Source organism: Balaenoptera borealis (genome assembly GCF_965194805.1).
Source record: "Balaenoptera borealis genome assembly, chromosome: 10".
Classification (NCBI taxonomy): domain Eukaryota; kingdom Metazoa; phylum Chordata; class Mammalia; order Artiodactyla; family Balaenopteridae; genus Balaenoptera; species Balaenoptera borealis.
In genome coordinates, this window is record NC_138874.1 from 95,713,412 (window position 1) to 95,733,177 (window position 19,766).

The following is a 19,766-nucleotide window of genomic DNA, read 5'->3' on the forward strand; positions in this document are numbered from 1 at the left end:
CCTCGAGAAAGTAAGGTGTCAAGGAGACCACCTAGATGGTACACCTGACTGAACCCAGTTAAGGCCTCTACATAAACTTTAAGATTATGGTGGACAAGTAGAGAGATCCACTCATCTTGTGGCCACCCAGGACAAGCCTCCTGAGTTCCCTTGCTTGCTAAGTCTGCAAGCAATCCGGAATGGTCTGCCTCTTTCTTCAGTCTCTCCTTGCCCTCCATGTATGGGGGCCATTTTGTGAACCAACATACTATAACCCACAGAGAGGAATTACTTTTTAAAATATTGTTTTTTTTATACCTTTATTGGAGTATAATTGCTTTACAATATTGTGTTAGTTTCTGCTGTACAACAAAGTGAATTAGCTATATGCATACATATATCCCCTCCCTCTTGGAGCTCCCACCCACACCCCCATCCCACCCATCTAGGTCATCACAGAGCACCGAGCTAAACTCCCTGTGCTAGACAGCAGGTTCTCACTATCTATTTTACACATGGTAGTGTATTTATGTCAAACCTTATCTCCCAATTCATCCCACCCTCCCCTTCCTCCCCTGTGTCCACACATCCATTCTCTACATCTATGTCACTATTCCTGCCCTGGAACTAGGTTCATCTGTACCTTTTTTCTAGATTCCACATACATGCGTTAATAAACAATATTTGTTTTTCTCTTTCTGGCTTACTTCACTCTGTATGACAGACTCTAGGTCCATCCACATCTCTACAAATGAACCAGTTTTGTTCCTTTTTATGGCTGAGTAATATTCCATTGTATATATGTACCACATCTTCTTTATCCATTCATCTGCCGATGGATGGACACTTAGGCTGTATCTGGCATAGACTGTACCTTGTATATTAAAAAAATATTATGTAGAAATTTAAAATAATGTTTTAAAAGAACAGATAATAACTTGAAAAAATGCTTTTGCTATGATGTTTGAAAAAGTCATAAACTTGCATATGCCATTTATTAGTTTTGTAGCCTTGAGTAAATCACTTAGTTTCTGTAAACCTTATTTTATTCATGTGTAAAATACAGATAGAGATATCTCCTTCATCAGATTGCTGTGAGAAAAAGACAGCTATGCATGTTGAACCCTTAGCTCAATGCCCAAATCTACGAGATGGTCAATAAATAGTAGGAATTTTAAAAATTTATTTCTCTGTATCACTCATCATCTGCATGTTATATATTCATTTTTTAAGATTATTCTCTCTCTCTTTTCAATGGCGCTGGGATTTGGCTTGCTCAGCAATGTACTCCTAATGCCCAGAAAAAAAATTATAATTGAATAAGTATCTTATTAGTTTAGTGCACCTTGGTATTGTTTTTTTAGTGGATATCCTAGTCGCGCATACTTGTCTTATTACTGTCTAACTTAAGTTAGTATATTCACATCTAGAATAATACAAGAAACTTTAAAAAGTTTAACCCTATGTAATCTCTCCTGTGTGTGTTTTTGCCTCACAAAGTTCCCTTCTACATGTTATATAAAATAGTGGTTGTTTTACACAGCTAGTATTCTTTCATATTTACCCCCTTCTTTATCCCTTCTATAATCCTTTATTCTTTCATGTCGTTCAAAGCTTCCACCTGAAATAACTTTTCTTCAGCCTAAAAAATGTCCTTTAGGATTCACGCAGTATGACTCTTCTGGTAATAAATTCTCTCAGCTTTTGTTTGTCTGAAAAAGTCTTCATTTTGCATTCATTGTTGATGAACGTTTTCATTAGGTATAGAGTTCAAGACTGAAATTCTTTTTTTTTTTTTTTCAGTGCTTTAAAAAAATGCCATTTTATTGTTTTCTGGATTCATAGTTTCTGTTGTAACATCAGACATCAGTTTTACTGTTGCTTCTTTGAAGATAATGCACCTATTTTCTCTGGCTGCTTTAAGATATTTTTCTTTAACTTTGATTTCAGCAATTTGACTATAAGGTGTCTATGTGTGATTTCCTTTGTATTTCTCCTGTTTAGGTTTCACTGATCTTCCAAAATATGTGGGTTGAGATCTTTTATCAGTCAGGGGGAATTCTCAATCATTATCTTTTCAAAGGTTGCTTCTTCCTCATTCCCTCTCTCCTCTCTTTTTGGGACTCCAATTACACACACCTTAGAAGATTTGACTGTGTCTCACATGTCTTTTATACACTGTTCCCTTCTTTCCATTTTCTTCCTCTCTGTGCTTCTGTTGAAATTCTATTGACCTGTCATTCAATTCACTAATCCTGGCTTCTACTGAGCCCAGGTTCTTTTCATATTCATTCATTGTGTTTTTAATTTTGTATATTGCATTTTAAATTATAAAATAAAAAATAGCTCTTCTGTAAGTACGAATTCTGTATTGGAATACCACATTTCCTTCCATTTTGACTACCTTTTCCTCTATTTTAGCACTTTAATGGTTATTTTAAAATCCTGTCTCTCACAGACATAGAGTACAGACTTGTGGTTGCCAAGGGGGAGGGGGCTGGGGGAGGGAGGTATTGGGACTTTGGGACTGGCAGAAGCAAACTGTTATGTATGGGATAGATAAACAACAAGGTCCTACTGTATAGCACAGGGAACTATATTCAATTTCCTGTGATAAACCGTAATGGAAAAAAATATGAAAAAGAATATATATATGTATAACTGAGTCACTTTGCTGTACAGCAGAAGTTAACACAACATTGGAAATCAACTATAATTCAATAAAATTTTTTAAAATTAAAATTCCATCTTAATTCTAATATCTGAACAACTTGTGTAAGTTACTTTTATCTGTTGTTTTTCTTAGCTCATTATAAACTCATCCTTTTAAAAAAATAATCATGCTTCAGAAGTTTTGATTGGATGTGAGTCATGTAAGTTTGTAGAGTCCCTGAAGGATGATTTTTTTTTCTTTTTTTGCAAATAGAGTACCAACAGATCAACTTAATATTAGAGACAGTGGTTTTTTTTTTTTTTTTTTTTTTTTTTTTAATCCTTTGTAAGACCTGATTGATTTTAGTTTTGCCCTTACTCCTAGGGTGTATCCTTTGGGGAGCCTTAACAAAAAACCTAAATTGTTTACAAGCCCCTCTAACTTGGCAGGACTTGAATTAAACTTTGTTTCCTTAGCTCCAAGACATCTAATTAAATCTCTACACAGTTTCATACCCTATCAATTGCTGCTTACACTGGGCTTCTTGAAGCCTTGACTTACACATGTGCAATTTAGTAGTCAGCTGACAATTTAAGAGGAAATTTCATGCATATTTTGAATTCCCCTTCCTTATTGATTTCCTCTTCTTTAGGATTCCTGCCACTCCCAGTTTCCAGCTCCACCTCCTCATCCACTAAGACTGTTACTTTTTTGTTGGGACTTTATTCTCCATGCTGGTGAACTAAGGAGTGCCCTCAGAGGGAAAGTCAAGTAAATGGAATTTACCTAGTACACTTCTCTTTTTGCAAGAATCACATTCTTCAGATTTATTCGTGCTTTGATTAATCTCCAGTGCCTTCAAACAATTTTTAAATATGTTGTCCAACATTGGTGGGACTATAATTAGAATTAGTTTCCTTAGCAGCTGGTAGGCTCCTCATATTGATTCCATGATCCATATATTAATAACCACTATGGTAGGTAGGGTCAAGTGTAAGCCCCTAAAGCTATCCCCATCCTGACAAAAAGAGAAACCTGAAGCACTATATAACCCCATAAGCCATTACAGAGATTAATGCCACCATCAAAAATTTAAAGAATATTTGACTCCTGCAAAAATTAGAGTACATTTGACCCTTGAACTACGTGGAGGTTAGGGACTCTGACTCCCCTTACAGTTGAAAATCTGCATATAATTTTACAGTTGACCCTACGTATCCGTGGTACTGCATCCATGGATTCAACCAACTGCAGATCGTGTAGTACCATAGCATGTATTTATTGAAAAAAAATCCTCACATAAGTGGACCCAGGCAGTTCAAACCCGTGTTGTTCAAGGGTCAGCTGTATTGTTTTGGGTGACTAATGATTACTATCAACCTAACTGATATCCACAGTCATAAGTGTTCTGATAGATAATGACTATTTCCTAGAAGAGGTCAACACAGCCTCTCAAACTTGGTATGCAGCTATTTATAAGACAAATGTGTTCTTTTCAAACCCCATCAATAATAAGGATACAATTCAGTTTGCTTTTATATGTGAAATATGGCAATACACATTCACTGTCTCAGCCCAGGGCTCAGTTAACTCTCCTGATTTCTGTCATAATATAGCCACAGGAATGTTAAATCTTTATATTCAGCAGAACACCATGCTTGAACTCTTTATTGATGACATCATGCTGGTCAGCAGCAATCTATGATATTATGGAAATGATACATTCAGAATCGTGCCCTAACAGGTCCAGAGAGTACAACTCAGTTTCATGGACACCTGGACCAGATACCCATGCTCCTTACCTATGTTGCACCAATGGTCATGACTGTGGCCCTGTGTGGTATTCCCTAAAACCAGATGAATGAAAAGAAAAAACTCAGGCCTCTGTGCAGATGCCTTGTCCAGTTATGTGAGTGCAAGATGAAAATGTTATTCTGCCACTCTACAGCTTGTCTCAGGAGCAGCCTTAAAAGACAGTGGTGAGGGGAACTTCTAGAAATACACTCATTTGTCTCCTTTTTCGAAAAGATAAATGGTCTGAAGTAAGGATCTATGTGGGCTCATGAAAAATTGCAAATATCTTGACTGACTGGGCAGGGGACTAGAAAAAATTGGAAAAGCAAATCTAAGAAGCTTTAGGGTAGATGCACATGCATGAACCTATGTTGGTGGGTACTAACTATGTGGATATTTGTGTATCATATTGGTGAACATCAGAGAGGACCCACAGCAAAGGAGGCTTTCAATAACATGTGAACAGAATGACTTATGTAATATTCTATATTCTGTCACTCCTCTACTTGTACAATAGGCTTACAAATGGTATATCCATGTTGGATGGAGTCTATGCATGGTTCCAACAGCAACCCCTTTTGAATAAAGCTGATATAGAAACTGCCCAACACCAGGCATATCATCAACACAATTCAACTCTGTGACATCAAAACGGTAATTAGCTTGCACCTTCTGTCGAGTTAAAGACATTGGGTCCCTTCCACCCTGTAGGGGGCAGCTATGGATCCTTATTAGATTTGAAAACTATTCTAGATATAAGTTTCCCTTCTCAAAGTGCCTATTATAGAAACATTAGAGTACTTATGGAATGTCTGATATACTAGGATAGACTATGGTATACATCACCTCAGACCAACTGGCCAAATTTGCAGTAACAATTGTTGCATGACCACGTAACTCATTCTTATTTTACTATTTGGTGCATCACATGGAATTAGTCTACTAGAATGTTAGAGTGGCCCATTAAGAGCTGCACTGAGGTTCAAGAATAACATTCTGCAGGTTTTAGTTCCTGTCTTCCAGAATGCACTATATGCAAGAAACCAATAGCCAATATATGATGCTGAGTTTCAAATAGCCAGAATGCACTGGTCTGGAAGCCAAGTTGTGGGAGGAGGATTAATGTCTCTCACTATCACTCCTAATGAGCCACTTGCAAAATTTGTGTTTCTCATACGCTTTTAGATTAGAGACCTTGGTTCGCCATTGTGGGGAGGAGTGCTTCCACTAGGGGACATAGTAAAATTTCCCCTAAACCTAAAATTACAGCTGCACCTGGATCACTTGGGACTATTCATGCTGCTGTTGTAGTATGTTAATTATCATAAGAGCTAAGGTTACTGCTACCCTAAAGGGAGTAGTAGAGACTATCTCTAGAAATCAAGGGATTCATTGGGGACTTTTGCTGGTACTCTGTGTGGACAACTACAGCCTAATAAGGGCAAGAGAACCCAGTGCTCAGATCCCTCAGGAAAGAGGGCTGAGTAACCTTAGAAGACAAGAAATAGAGACTAGCTGAAGGTCTAGCAAAAGGTATAGGAATATAGAATCAGTGGTGGAAGATGAAAATGGTGACTTTACATGGTTTCAGCACTATTTGCAGCAGTAGGACTGGTAGTACATTCTATTAACTCTTCTTTATTTAAGCTTTTGATAGAGATTTTACCTGGCCCCTATCTTCAGGGATCAGTGAGAGATGGACATAAGATTGGGCAAAATTGGAACTGAATCATACAAGGGAGGGACTATACCAGATGCTTTTCCTATTCTTTATCCTTCTTGCTTGGACCAACTCTGATTTCTGATTCAGCAGTGGTAGATATTCCCATGCTGACAGCGCCCCAACTTAAACACATGCTGTGTGTCTTTGTCTGCTTTTCTGCTTCCAGGTGTTCCCCCACACCGTGGGATCCCAGTCAGCCCAAGTAAAAATGTAATGCAGACACATGAGAGAGTCAATGTTCTCAGAAGCCACCCTCAACCAGTGGGGAATACACAGATCGATAGTATCTTCATTGGCAATACTTGTCTTCATGGCACCTTAAGGTCTACCAGCTCTGATATTTCCCTACCAATGTTGGATTAATGGGGTTATCTCTACTGCAATTGTGTCAGCAGGGACCTAGGACTCTCTGGAAGGCTTTCTGTGGTCCTGCCTACTTTATATCACTGGACAAATTTTTCAGGGACTTTGTGTGAGAAAAGGAAAGGGCTCATTTTTCTTCAGTACATCAATATATTTCCTTTCCTTACTTCCCTCTATCTACTTCATAGGCTAAGGGAACCTATTTTCTGGCCAAGGTGGCAGGATCTTCTTAGTCTCTGTTTCTCCCCGTCATCTTACTGAGGTTCTAAAGGCTCTGTGTTTCTGCAAGGTTTTGGTTTATATAAGAAACCAAAGCCAGAAGAACGTATACATTTTCTACCTTCCATGCTTCCTCTGAGGCAATAAATATAGAACAGTAGGAAGAGGGACGGGGAGCAAGAAGGAAAATTCTATTTTCATCTTCTATATAGCACTTATTTTCTTCCCTGCCAAAGTTTCTTTACAGCTGACAAATCACTTTTCATCACAAGATGAATCCAGAAAGATATCTCGAAAATAAATCCCACCTCATGTGCAGAATTCCAGGGTACACTATAGTTATCTTTTGCAGAACTGTAAAATTACCCTCAATGATTTCCTCCCTTTTTGCATCCATCTCTATGTCTTTTAGGTGGCTGAACTCACCATTTATTCAGCTGACTTGGGCCACTGCAGCAATATCTATATGTGATGTTTTCAATATGCTTTGATGGAAAAATAAACAATGTAAATCTTAAAACTTGTCTGGAGGAAAAAAAATTCCCCATTTTTTTTTCCACTGTGCTATACTCCTGTACTCCTTTACTGAAGGCCCAAGTGTAAGTGCAGAAAAGATAAAAAGCAACAATACCCAATAAATGTTAACACACATATTTCATTACATAGAGGATCTTAATAGCCAGAATTGCAAAAAGATTGTGAGAAAAGTCCAGGTAATTATGATTAAATGCAAAATGTTTTAAACATAAACTGCACCCTGAGAAATACTGACAAAAGTATATGAAAAACAATAGTGATATGATAAAACAACACCTATTTCAACCTTACTCTGTATGGTAGGTATTCACAGTATGAGGTTTTCTTTTCCTCCCTTTTTTTTCCTTTTTTTTTTTTTTTTTTTTTTTAATGGAAGAAGAGTTTGCTACAAAGAAGAGAAAATGGCACTATTTGAATTGCAAATTTCTGCTGCAACCATTTGTTTCCCCTTAATATTTTCTAGGGTGACTTGAAATTTGGACTACTTAAGCATCTCTAGTTGAAATACACTGCCCTTAGTCATAAGCACCTTGAAACACAGTCAACGAGATCTTTATAGTCCCTGCCTTATAGTTGTAGTAACCATATGTGAAGAAAGCATTAGAAAACTATGGCTAGATTTCATTACTGAATGCTCTTTTATCACTATCTACCAGTTATCTCCTTAACATCTGTTTATTTAAGTACAGAACAAATCTGACAATTTGCCATTGTAATTTTACCACTGAAGTTGGAATCTCTGAAGTGGAACAGAATCCAATGTAAACTACAAGCCTGGCATTTTCAGGACAAGTTTTCCAAAAGGCACTGTATTCTTTCTACTAAATTAAAAACATGGAGAGAGTGGGTGCTGCATCAATTTTATCAATGTGATAAACTATTTACTATGTTATCCAATTCTACGTGTTTAGCCACCAGAAAGAGCAAAGTATGTTTTCATTTGAAATAGTGAAACAAATAAAATGGGAATTAATTGACACTCCATGGATAATTAATGAAAGCACCATGCACCTATTTACTTTGAGGTTATCAATCAGTGTTCTGGACTGCTCTATAAAATATCAGGATTCCTTTAACTATTGTAGGAAACTTCCATATTCTCTGAGAAAAGTAGTAGCTTGAGTAAAGAACAAACTGCCTTTTAATTACTTAGTAATTTAATGGAGCTCCTAGGTAGACACTGGTAAACACTTTGTAATTATATATTCCTGCAGACAGAAATTGCCTGCTCTCTAATTTCATTCCATACTGTATGTTGGCTGGACAGCATGGAGCGTATTGAATGACCTGTCAAAGTAAATGTTCATTTATATGCAGCCAGTGGAGAAATCTATTGATGTCTGTAGTAATATAATATCCAAAGCACAGATGCTTAAGGAGTTTTCCCTACACCCACTTTGGTGGTTCAAAGGAGAGTTTTCTATTTTCTTGTGGGTGGTGGGAGGGAAAGGGCACAGCTATGTTTTGGAAAATGATCTGGATTCCAGAATTGCCTCCCCAGTATCTTTTATATTTCCATTTATAATAACAAGGATGGCTTTCACTTATAGATTTCTTTTTACCTGGAAGTCTCAAAACACTTCACAGATATTGTCTCATTTTTGCAGCTTTACCATCCGGTACAAGGAACCAGGCAGAGTGCCATCTGTGTTTGTCTTCATAAGAGAAGTCACCTGGGGTATGACACAATAGTCCAGATCCTGACAGGGATAGTACCTTGTCACCACTATTAAATCAACTAGGTGACACCGAATTTTTTTAATGCTTATTTTAGGATCAACATTTCAGTAATTCAATTCAAGTCACAGAAAACAGAATAATATAGCATCCATTCAAATTGATGTGGAATTTTATTTGTATGAGAGTCACAAAGATCTCTGGTATAACCAAAGAACACTCACAACCCTTGAGAAACATTTAAATATTTTTGGAAAAGCACTTATCAATGATTTTGAAAACAAAATATTAATAAAAGATGAATGTCACCCCACTGTGACAAAGAAAAGTGATCTCTATGAGGGTCTCTAAGTAGCTTGGAACAAAAAAGTGAAACTGAAAGGAGTCAAAAGAAAACAAATATTTCAGTGAGAGAGAATGAGATCTTTTTAGAGTAGTGGTAATGTGTTTTAAATAATTTGGTATACTTTTCAACCTGAACTATATAATTAGATAAAGCCAAGAATATCCCACTCCTACTAGATGTAATAATCATATTTGGCATTTGGAAGTAAAAGATACTAAAATATTATTATATCTATTCTAAAGAAATTAGAGTCTCCAATTTGCTCCTAGGACCTCATGCAAAAGGAGCCACAGCAAAGAATAGGAATTGTTTCCCATCCTGCTTTGCTGTAAGGATTGCCTCCTCTGCCTGCCAATTAAGCAATGCAGATTAATGCTCATTATGAAAACTGTGTGAAACATGAGCAAGAGCTTGCATGTAAAGAGCCATGAAAGTTATAAACAAAGACACTAGGGTCATTTAAAGGGCATGCAATTCTTTCATTAATTAATTTTAAAATGTAGTTTCCCCTATCATGGTTCATTGGTCATTGGCCCCATTAAACTGTATCAAATAAATCACTGGTTTGCTTTTCTATTTTACACCTTATTACTGATAGACTTTCTACTGTTTCCACTAAAATACACAATTTGTAGGCACCAAGTTGATCAATGAGATAGTATGGCAAACTTATTAAGACTCTGCCCGTTGGTGGACCTAATCGTCCATCCTTATCTACTTATTTGTTCCGTTATATCTTCACTTCTAATTATCTAATTTCTAATTCAAACTTTCTTCTCACAGATTAACACTTTTATTTATCTATGCAGGTCAGCCCTAGACAATTTTTCTAAACTTCTTAATCCTTTAGTGTTTAAAATACGTACACCATTATGGAAAATGGAAAAATGCAGAATCTTTTAACATGCGCAAACAGAAAGATTGTTAGGTCTTAGAGACCTTCGCTCTGCACACATCTAAATAGAATAATTGGAATTTCCATTTACATGAATATTTGAGTCATTTTAAACTTTGGGTAAAGGTATTTGGATGAAGTTTGAAATAATATTCACCAGGCTTCCAGTATTACAAATTGGGTAAGTGAGTTACATGTGCCCATCTCATTGGCATTTTTATTCATCGTCTTTGGACACTAATGCATTAATTTGGATAAATTCTGTCTAAAGATCAAAAAGAGATGACAATGTACACAGACATTCTGATAATTTTCCAAGAACTTAGAATCTCCTGGGGCTTTGAATGAGCTCCAAGTATCAGTGGATAGTCCACTTCTCATGCCCCACCTTGTTTCCTAGGCTATGACAACTGTCAATGAAGAGGTCAGTTACAGTAAATGCCAATGGCCATTATAATTGCTGATTTCAGAAACACTGTATATATATATAATGGTGAGATACCAACACTGGGTCTATCTGTCCAAAGACAGAAATATGAAAATCTATATATGAGAAGAGCCATATGGTAGCATTAAACAAAAAATCCAAATACTTAAGGAGTCTGAGACATGTGGTGTAATGGAAAATGATGTGACGTGTCTAAGAGATCAAATATAGTGCTCATTCACATCTCAGAACAATGTGACAGCAAAAGGGTAGAGAGTCATTATTTTATGATTCATATAAAAAGTAAAATTAGTGTTTTTTTAAATAAAATATGGGTGGTGAGTGGAAGAGATATTTGGAAAACCAGCCTGGGCTGCAATATAAAGGAGCTGCTTTTACATCACCAATTAAAGTTGACCTCAAATTCCCCTCTGTCAATTTTTACTTCCTTTATATCCCGGGTTCATTCTCCTTCTTATAATCCCACATTTCAGAGAGTTTACTAATTAGCTCTGCTCAGCCTGGACTCACCGAGATTGGGATACATCACAGCACCAGAGAACACTATAACTACCACTAGAAGTCTGTGTGTGGTTCAAGTCAAGAATGGCACTAGGTCTTACCCAGGAATCTACACAAGCATGGGATTCTTGGCCATTAGGGCTGTTGCTACTACTGTGGTTTCCACCGCTGATGTGTTTGCAGGCTCATCCAAAGTTCAGACAGAGCTGGGGCTCCCAACCTGAGATGCAAAGACTCATGCATTGACACTCACTCTCAATAAGTGATAACAACTTTCTTTCTGGACGTCTTGATTGTCAGCTGCGAAAACAAGGTCCACAGCATGGTGAAACATGATGCCATCTCACCTTCCAAAGAGGCAGCACCATCATTGACAGCATTTTGTCACTGCTGGTCAAGTCCCAAAGAAGAGTAGTGTCTGCTCTGTCCAGTGTAGCTCTTGGGTTGTGAGGAAGTCAATTGTGTGATATTTGGGGAGAAGAAGTACTTATGCCACCCTTAAGCCATGTCAGAACATTGATATTCCTTTAGAGTTTTAGAATTTGTAAAGCAATTCCAAGTGTGTTCTTTACACTCACACAATCTCTAAGAGTTAGACTAGGTACAATTGTTGTACTTCAAAATTAAAGTTTTTGTAATTACAACAAACTATGTATAAACATATCTGATCCTGCAAAGTAGATGCTCTCACTCTCCAGCTAGACTGTAAGCATCATGAAAATAATAGTTAACCTTTTTCTTTTTAATTTTACCTCTATATCATCACATCAAACAGATGTCTAAACAATAAATGTGATGGATTTCATCTTCCGTAAACTTTGTTTCTGCCAGTTTTATCCTTTTGAATATTTCGTATGTTTGTTTTTCAAATCAAGTCATTATTTTACATAGAAAAGTTTTTCATACCAAGCTAAGTCTTACATTTTCTTTCAAGCAAGCTCATATTCCACCTTATCCCAGATGTCTTTCCATCAGCTCCACTCAGACTTAATCTCCCACCTCCTACTCTCATAATATATTGATTGGAAATCAGATCACTTACCCCTCTCTGCCATCTAGAAGTGCTATTTGTGTAGCCTTCTCTGTCCTCCTTCACTAAATCATGAGCATCTATAGGCCAGGTCATTAATTTTTGAATTCTGGAGTCTAACCAATAGCTAACACATAATAGATACTAAGTAAATGTTGGATTATAAATTTATACCATTTTGTCATTTTAGGAAATAGTATTATATAACAAAGAAAGAATTATGTACTATGACCCTTGGAGTCAAGGACCATTTTAATGATTTTAACAAGACAATAGCATAGTGCTTTGCCTATTGGTAGGTCTCAGTAAATGTATTAATTGTATAACTACAAATGCACTATAAATTTCATGTTGCTTAAATTACTGTATGACTAGGTGGGCATACCTGTTCACATTTTTAGTGATATTGACATTATGTTCTAAAGAAAAATGGAAGGGTTGAGGAGTGCTCACCAGAGAAGAACAGTTGCAGGGGAGAAATATGCCACCATTATTTAAAATGCCCTTTCTCACTGTCTGCCTGGCAATGCACAGAAAGAGCATCACAGATTAAAAAAAAAAACAAAAAACTACCTTTATGGCTTTCCCTTAATAAAAAATCACACTACTGGCTGTATCTGCTGTTAGTCAATAATGCATACCCCCATACTCACTGGGGAACTTGTAATTATTTGAATAGTAGCCAGTTTAGGTCATACCAGGGGAGCCATAAATAGTAATTAGAGGTTTCTATAAAAGCTTTTTAATTTGTTATTCCATAGCTCATTTACATTGTATGCTATATGTCACTGAAAATGCACCTTCTGCAATGCAGGGACTGGAGAGAAAACATTCTGCACATCATGGTATATAAAAAGATACTTTTTTATCCTAAGGTTGCTGTAGGAAGCGGGAAGCAAAGGACTTTAAAGCCACAGTGCATAATTCAGAACTATGCACAGCTGCTCCAGGACTGTGTGAGTTGCATATGTGTGTTTTAGACAGTTGGCAAGAGGATTGGTGCTAGGCTTTGGTGACAAATTGAAGCAATTCTATAGGCTCCAGGTGAACATGAAAAGCTGCCCTACCTTAACTGAAAAAAATTTTTTTACTGCTTTCCCTTTCTTCTCTAAACCCTAATGAGATTATAATTAGTTTTTACATTCTTAAGATCATGTTTTCCTTAGGGGACCACCCATGTTCATGTTTGCACAGTGGGAAAATAGAACTTTCAAATAAAACAAAATGAAACAATCTCTTTAAAGTATCTTTGTAAATCATTGGGATGTTTTCTTAATAGTGAATCTATAGCTTTATAGATGTTTTATTTTATAAACCGACAGAGGTAAAAAATGGCTTTGAATTCTAAAGCCAAAGAGCTTTTTTTTTTTTTCTTTTTTTGTCTATCTGTAAGGAAGATAGTTTTCAAATCCTCCAATTTTCAGATTCTAAAAAATCCCAAACTGTTTACATAAATCCTTCATCAAACATACAACAGTCTTACAATGGTTTGACTCTCTTGCTTAAAATCTAGCTCCATACTCTGTTTGCTAACAATGCCAGTGCTTCCTTGATTACATCCATTACCTCATGAATCTTTTTTTTTTTTTTTAATTAAAGTCTAAGCAGCTTCTGAAGATGGGACTCAGTTCCATGGCATGTATTAAATTCTTATTTCAATTCCTCTGAAACAGAGCCTTGGCCACATTTCTCTAAAACTGCATGCTTGTTACTATATGCTTAACACTTGCATCAGAATTTTGCAGATGTCTTAACATTGCTAGTAAGAGACTGATTTACTAATCTTTCCCTTTCCAATCTACAATAGCCACAAAGCTGATTCTTTGGTGAAAGATATTTTAGGATACGGTGACAATTATATGCAAGGAGATGATTACAAGAATACTAACTAAACTAGTAAAAGTTGCAATTGTACCCCATTCTTCAGCTACCTTAGACTTTAACTATATTTACCTTAGCCTTTTAAGATTTCATACATGACCCAAGAATTCTCAGCAAGTTTAGGAACAAGCTTTACTGTTTTAACAGAAGATTGACTGGAAAAATGCCAGATTTATGGCTCAGTTTGTACCAAGAAGATCATAGCAAATAACCATGTAAGTACTCTTTTTATTTCCTTTCAATGTAGCTCTAAAAATTGGGGTTCAGATCTTGGAAGTCTATTCACTATTCCCCAATTTATGTAAATAACACGTTATTTTGTTTTAATAAAAATTCTTATAATTTAAAACTGAAAACTAAAAGAATATTAGAAATGTTTGGTTGTTTCTGTTTTTTTTTTTTTTAAATATGAACCAAACACCTTGAGTGAGGCTCCTGAAACTATGGGCCTTGTAAACTTTGTGCTAAATATTTGTCTACTTTTCTAGTAAAGATACCCTTACATTAGTCAATAGTTGAAGGCAGTGATCAGCAATAAAAGGCTTGCAGGCCAAATCTGGCCCTCCACCTGTTTCTGTAATAAAGTTTTATTGGAATATGGCCATGCCCATTTGTTTACATTTAGTCTATGAATGCTTTCACCCTATGATGGCAGAGTTGCATAGTTGTAACAGAAACCATATGGCACATACAACCTAAAATATTTACTATCTGGCTCTTTCCAGAATTAAGTTGTCAAATCCTAGTTTAAGTAACTTCATTCAATGTAAGTGCATCTGCCTCCAAGACGCCATTTTCTTTTGAATATCAAAATGCATCAGAAGTCTTCTGATGACATATCCTGGAGAATGGAGTACTTTCTCCTCTTTTTATCATCTTCTCGTACTTCTCAGTACAGAGGAAAAGGGAAGAGTGCGGGATCTCTGATGGAGTTGGAGGAGGAGAAAGAAGAGAGGAGGAAACATCTTTTCATGGCTGCCTTATAACCAGACATTTCACTTACTACAGACAATAGCTTTCCTGAACAAATATTTTGGTGAACTTTTATAGTTAACTCTTTGTTTTATACTGACACGTATAACTGACCCCTGTCCTCAAAAGTTAAAACAGGGTCTCTTCCAGAATCATGAGACGTTTGTCAAGAACACTTCCCTCGCTTTACCCACTGGCCTTGCTAACCTCTAAAAAGGCAGACATTGTCTTGGCCAGAATTCATTTTTGACTTAGAGGTATGCGATTCTAGTCAAAAGGTTTTCTTCTCAAGCATTCAATTATACAAAACTTCTGCTTTTCAAACCTTTTTCTTTTTTTTTAAGTTCAAAATTGTGTGTAGAGTGAAAATTTTGACTTAGAGACCAGTTCATTCACTTTCACCCAGGAATTTTGTTGACTCAAAATATCTTACTTCATTTATAAAGATATCTGGCTTTCTATGCATCATTATTTCATTTCTTTACGTAAGAGTGAATACATTTCTAAATTTGAAAAAAAAAAAAAAAGAAAGTGTTGTGATAAGATGTTTTCCCCTGATGCCACGTGTAGACTGAATCAGTCATATTACCTATATTACCTTTGACCTCACCCTCCTAGGATGGCTGTCAGTGGGCCTGATGCTATGGAGTCAGTTGTCAGCTGTTTGTAAACAAAAATTACAGCCATTACTGTAGTGGTTTTAAAATGAAAAGAGTTAATAGAAGAGGGATGTTGTAAGTCTGGAATTTGCTTTATTTCATTCAACAATTATATTTTAGACACATTTTTTGAATATCCTTATCTGCTATGCATGGTCCCTACATTAAACATGCAATATAAAAATGTAATAAAAATTAAGAATCCAGAAGCCTCCTTGGTAGGATAATAAATAAAATGAGACCAAAGCTAAGGGAATAAAGGAGATTGAAGCATATAGAAGAACATAACATTCAGTCTCCCACTAACATTTTCCTACAGAAACCTGGTCAAAATTAACTCTCCATGCTCTACAATATAGAAAGGAATTAAGAATAACTATAATTTGAAGTGAAAAATGGAGCAGAATGTGGACTCATTCACTGAGATGGGGAAAGGTAGAAAACATATTTCTATGGAAAAATCAGGAGACATAAATTTGAGACGTTTAAGTGTATTCTCATGTTAGTCTCCATTTTAATCTCTAGATCCAGAGTTCAAGGGAAAGTTCATGACTCTTGCTTCAAATCTGAGAGTCATCAGAATACAGAGAGTATTTCCAGTTTTGAAACTAAATGAGACATTTAGAAATGTAAACACTGTATCAAAATAAGAAGACCCAACTTTCCAGTATTCAAAAGGCAGGTAGAGAAGGAGTAGCTGTGAAAGGACACTGAGAAGAAATCTGTGAGAACTAATTGAGCATGATCCCACAAACCCTGAGAGGTTTGCAATGATGGAGTAAGACAGAGGACATGGCGAATGCCACAGAGAACTATGTTAAATGCTGCTGCTGCTGAGAGAGAAAGCAAGATAAAGAGAAATGGCCACTGGATTTGACCATAAAAAGAGCAGTTTAGTGGAGGGTGGGAATAAAATAGAGCAAACTAAAGAGTGGTAGGAAATAAAGAAGATGGAACAGAAAGAGTAGAGACTTGTTAGATGATATCTATTCTTCTCACACAATTTTCACAGCATCAAGAAACTTAATTCACATCCCCCTCTTCCCATTGAGAAAAAAAAAGCAAGCAAAGAAAAATGCAAGCCATATATGTTGTAGCTGACTGTTTAAATACATGTCCTTAAGATATCTGGAGCCACCAAAACCCTCTTGGCTGGTGACTAAAGGGACAACAGTACGTTACAGTAGGATGTGGTGTGATAATATATGAACTTTTCCTTCTTGGAAGGATGAGATATCTCGTTGATACCTTGTGGAAGCAAGACAGTTTACCTTTATAAAGCAAAATTCCTTTCCCTGGTACATAATAATACACTTAGACCAGAGCCACAGACCTGTGAGTGTGAGGGTCAAAAGACGGCAATTCAAGAAGGGGCTATAAATTGAAGGGTTTAGGTACTGCATTACAGTACTGAAGGATAAAGGGAATTATAGGCAGAGACTATAATGTGCAATAATGTATGTTACTCTACTGGATTCTACCAAGGGAAATTCATGTGTAAAACCAGCAAATAACCTGCTGAACACAGCAATTTAGGTCAAACGTTTAAGCAGATTATCACTAATTCTGAATTTTAGAGAGAAGAATCAGTCCATTTATTTTAAAAAGTACCTGGATTGCAAAAAAACTATGTGATAAATGAACAGAAATTATGAACTTGTTTAGGCCATTTTTCATATGGTAGGTACAATGAAAGAAGTTTAAACTCCAGGAATATTCATTAGGAATTTATTGTTCCCCAGGTCTCTTATGAGGGTAAATCTGCTTTGTGTCTGTTAATGAATTATAAGTCAATGCATACATTTTCTTCTCACAAATCAGACTATCCATACCATAAGTAAAATTCTTGATTTGGTGTTATGGATTGTGAAGCTGGAGGAAACTGGAGGAAGAATCTAGCAGGAAGCCTATCTCTGTGGTCAATAGAGAAGACAAGGATGCTATTTCTTTGCTGATGAGAGCACACATTTAAAAACACTATTTTATGCCTTTATTGATCATGAATATGATAGTTGGTGATGATGTTTATGGTGATGGTATTGAACTACTACCCCTTTGAAAAAGGAAAGATTAATTCAAGAGTGATTTAAAATAATGTGTTTTTGCAGGAAATCTTGTCTGTGACTTGAAAAACACCAAACTTTTACAGTATTGCTATATCTTTTTCCAGCTAAGTCTTTGGCATAACTTTCCATAGGAAAACTAACCAATTTATTTGGAGAAACTTTCCCGACATAGAATAACAGTGGTAGGTGTCAGAATAACAGGTAACATTTACTGATTGTTTACTTGATTCTACCATGCACATTCATAAACTTCTTTAATCTTTATTAATATCCTATGAGATGTGTATCTTTCTTGATTTACAGATGAGGACACTGAGGTTTAAATCGATTGAACAATTTACTCAAGGCCATACAACTAATATAGAGTAGAGCCTGGAATTTGGGGTACCTTTTACTACAGAGCCTATACTTTTAAATTCACTTGTATACTGTACAGCCACAATTAAACATTCACGATCTGAACAAAGACTATGTGGGTCTGAATCTTAGGTTGGCCCCTTACTATCTCTGTGTCCTTGGACAAAGTAACTTATTTTCTTGTCATTTCAGTCTTCTGATTGGTAGAAGATAATAAAGAGTATAACATTCCTATTAATTTCATAGAAGTGTAGTGATGACTGAGTAAAACGATATATGTAAAATATTTAGACTTATACCTGGTACTTAGTAAATGCTTAGTACACAATAGGTTTTAACCACAACAAGAACACAACAATAATACTGCTGCATAATTTGAAAACTTATCTCAGTCATTGAAAAAATGTATGCCATTGGCAGAGAGAATCACAAAAAGACATTTTAAAATTTGGGAATTAGTCAATAATATGGATTATGAAGCTCAAATTAGAGCTTTTTTTTAAACTGCCCACTATCCTGTTAAATTAATAATTTTAAAAGGACAGATGAGTTTCCCAAATTCAGTGTTATCACCATGGGCTTTCCTAGTTCATAAATAATTTCACCTAAAATCTTTCTAAAAGGATTACACTTGTCAAAAGTAAAACACATGGAATGACAATGGTTCATTCTCTGAATACATTTTGAAGTGAACAGAACATTAGAATTCTATGAGAGCAGACTTAAGCCCACATTCAGAACTCAGACTTAATCCAAATTAGTCAATTTGTTTGATCATGAAACCAAAGGAAATTCCAACCCCTTCCTTCTCCAAAAACCACCATCTTTGACTGTAATCTTTAAAAATTTCTTTGTCAACAAACACTGAAAGGGTGGAGAAAAGTTCAGGTCACCTTCTCTCCTCTCATTCCCATCAAAAGTTTAAAGGCAACGTCTACCTGTCAAGCTGAATTTGCCTCATATGTACAGAACAAGTTCACACAGTGAGCTATTCAGGAATAACAGAAGATGACGAATGCTTCACAAATGCCCTATCAACTCACTGCTCACTTTGGACACTAGAAGAGGATTGGGATGGGGGTCAATTTAACAGGCTGGATTTCATTTTCAAGAGGTTAAACAAAGATTATTATCCTTGAAGTGCCACATTAGACAAAGTACTAAAGTTCTGAACTCTCTATATAAGTTTCTAATACAGATTGTTTATGCATTCATCTAATGATCATATATATATATATATATCTAATATGTGAATCAATTGTGGCGAGGGGATTTTGAGGGTAAAAGGAGATTATTTCCTTGAACAAAGTATGAAATATAAAAAGATATAATAGCCCACATTGTGAAACACTCAAAGAAATGATCAGAGGGAAACCATTAAAATTTTAAAAATATCTATGGGCAAGCAAGTTAAATCTGCATATTATAAATCCCTCTTGAAGATTCATGATGCACATTAGCAAATAAAATGCTCAGAAGGAGGAAATCCCAGTTGTGTTTTTTCTCCGTCCCCCCACTGTCCAGAAAGCTGGAGCTTTTCTTATTCTATTCTCCCATGCCCCTGATATTGCACAGTCATGGGAAGAGCATGGCAGGCAGAGTGGCTAATGCTCCACCTTTCAGGCCAGAAGAGAGAAAAGGGGAATACAAGGGAACTGGAAAGTAC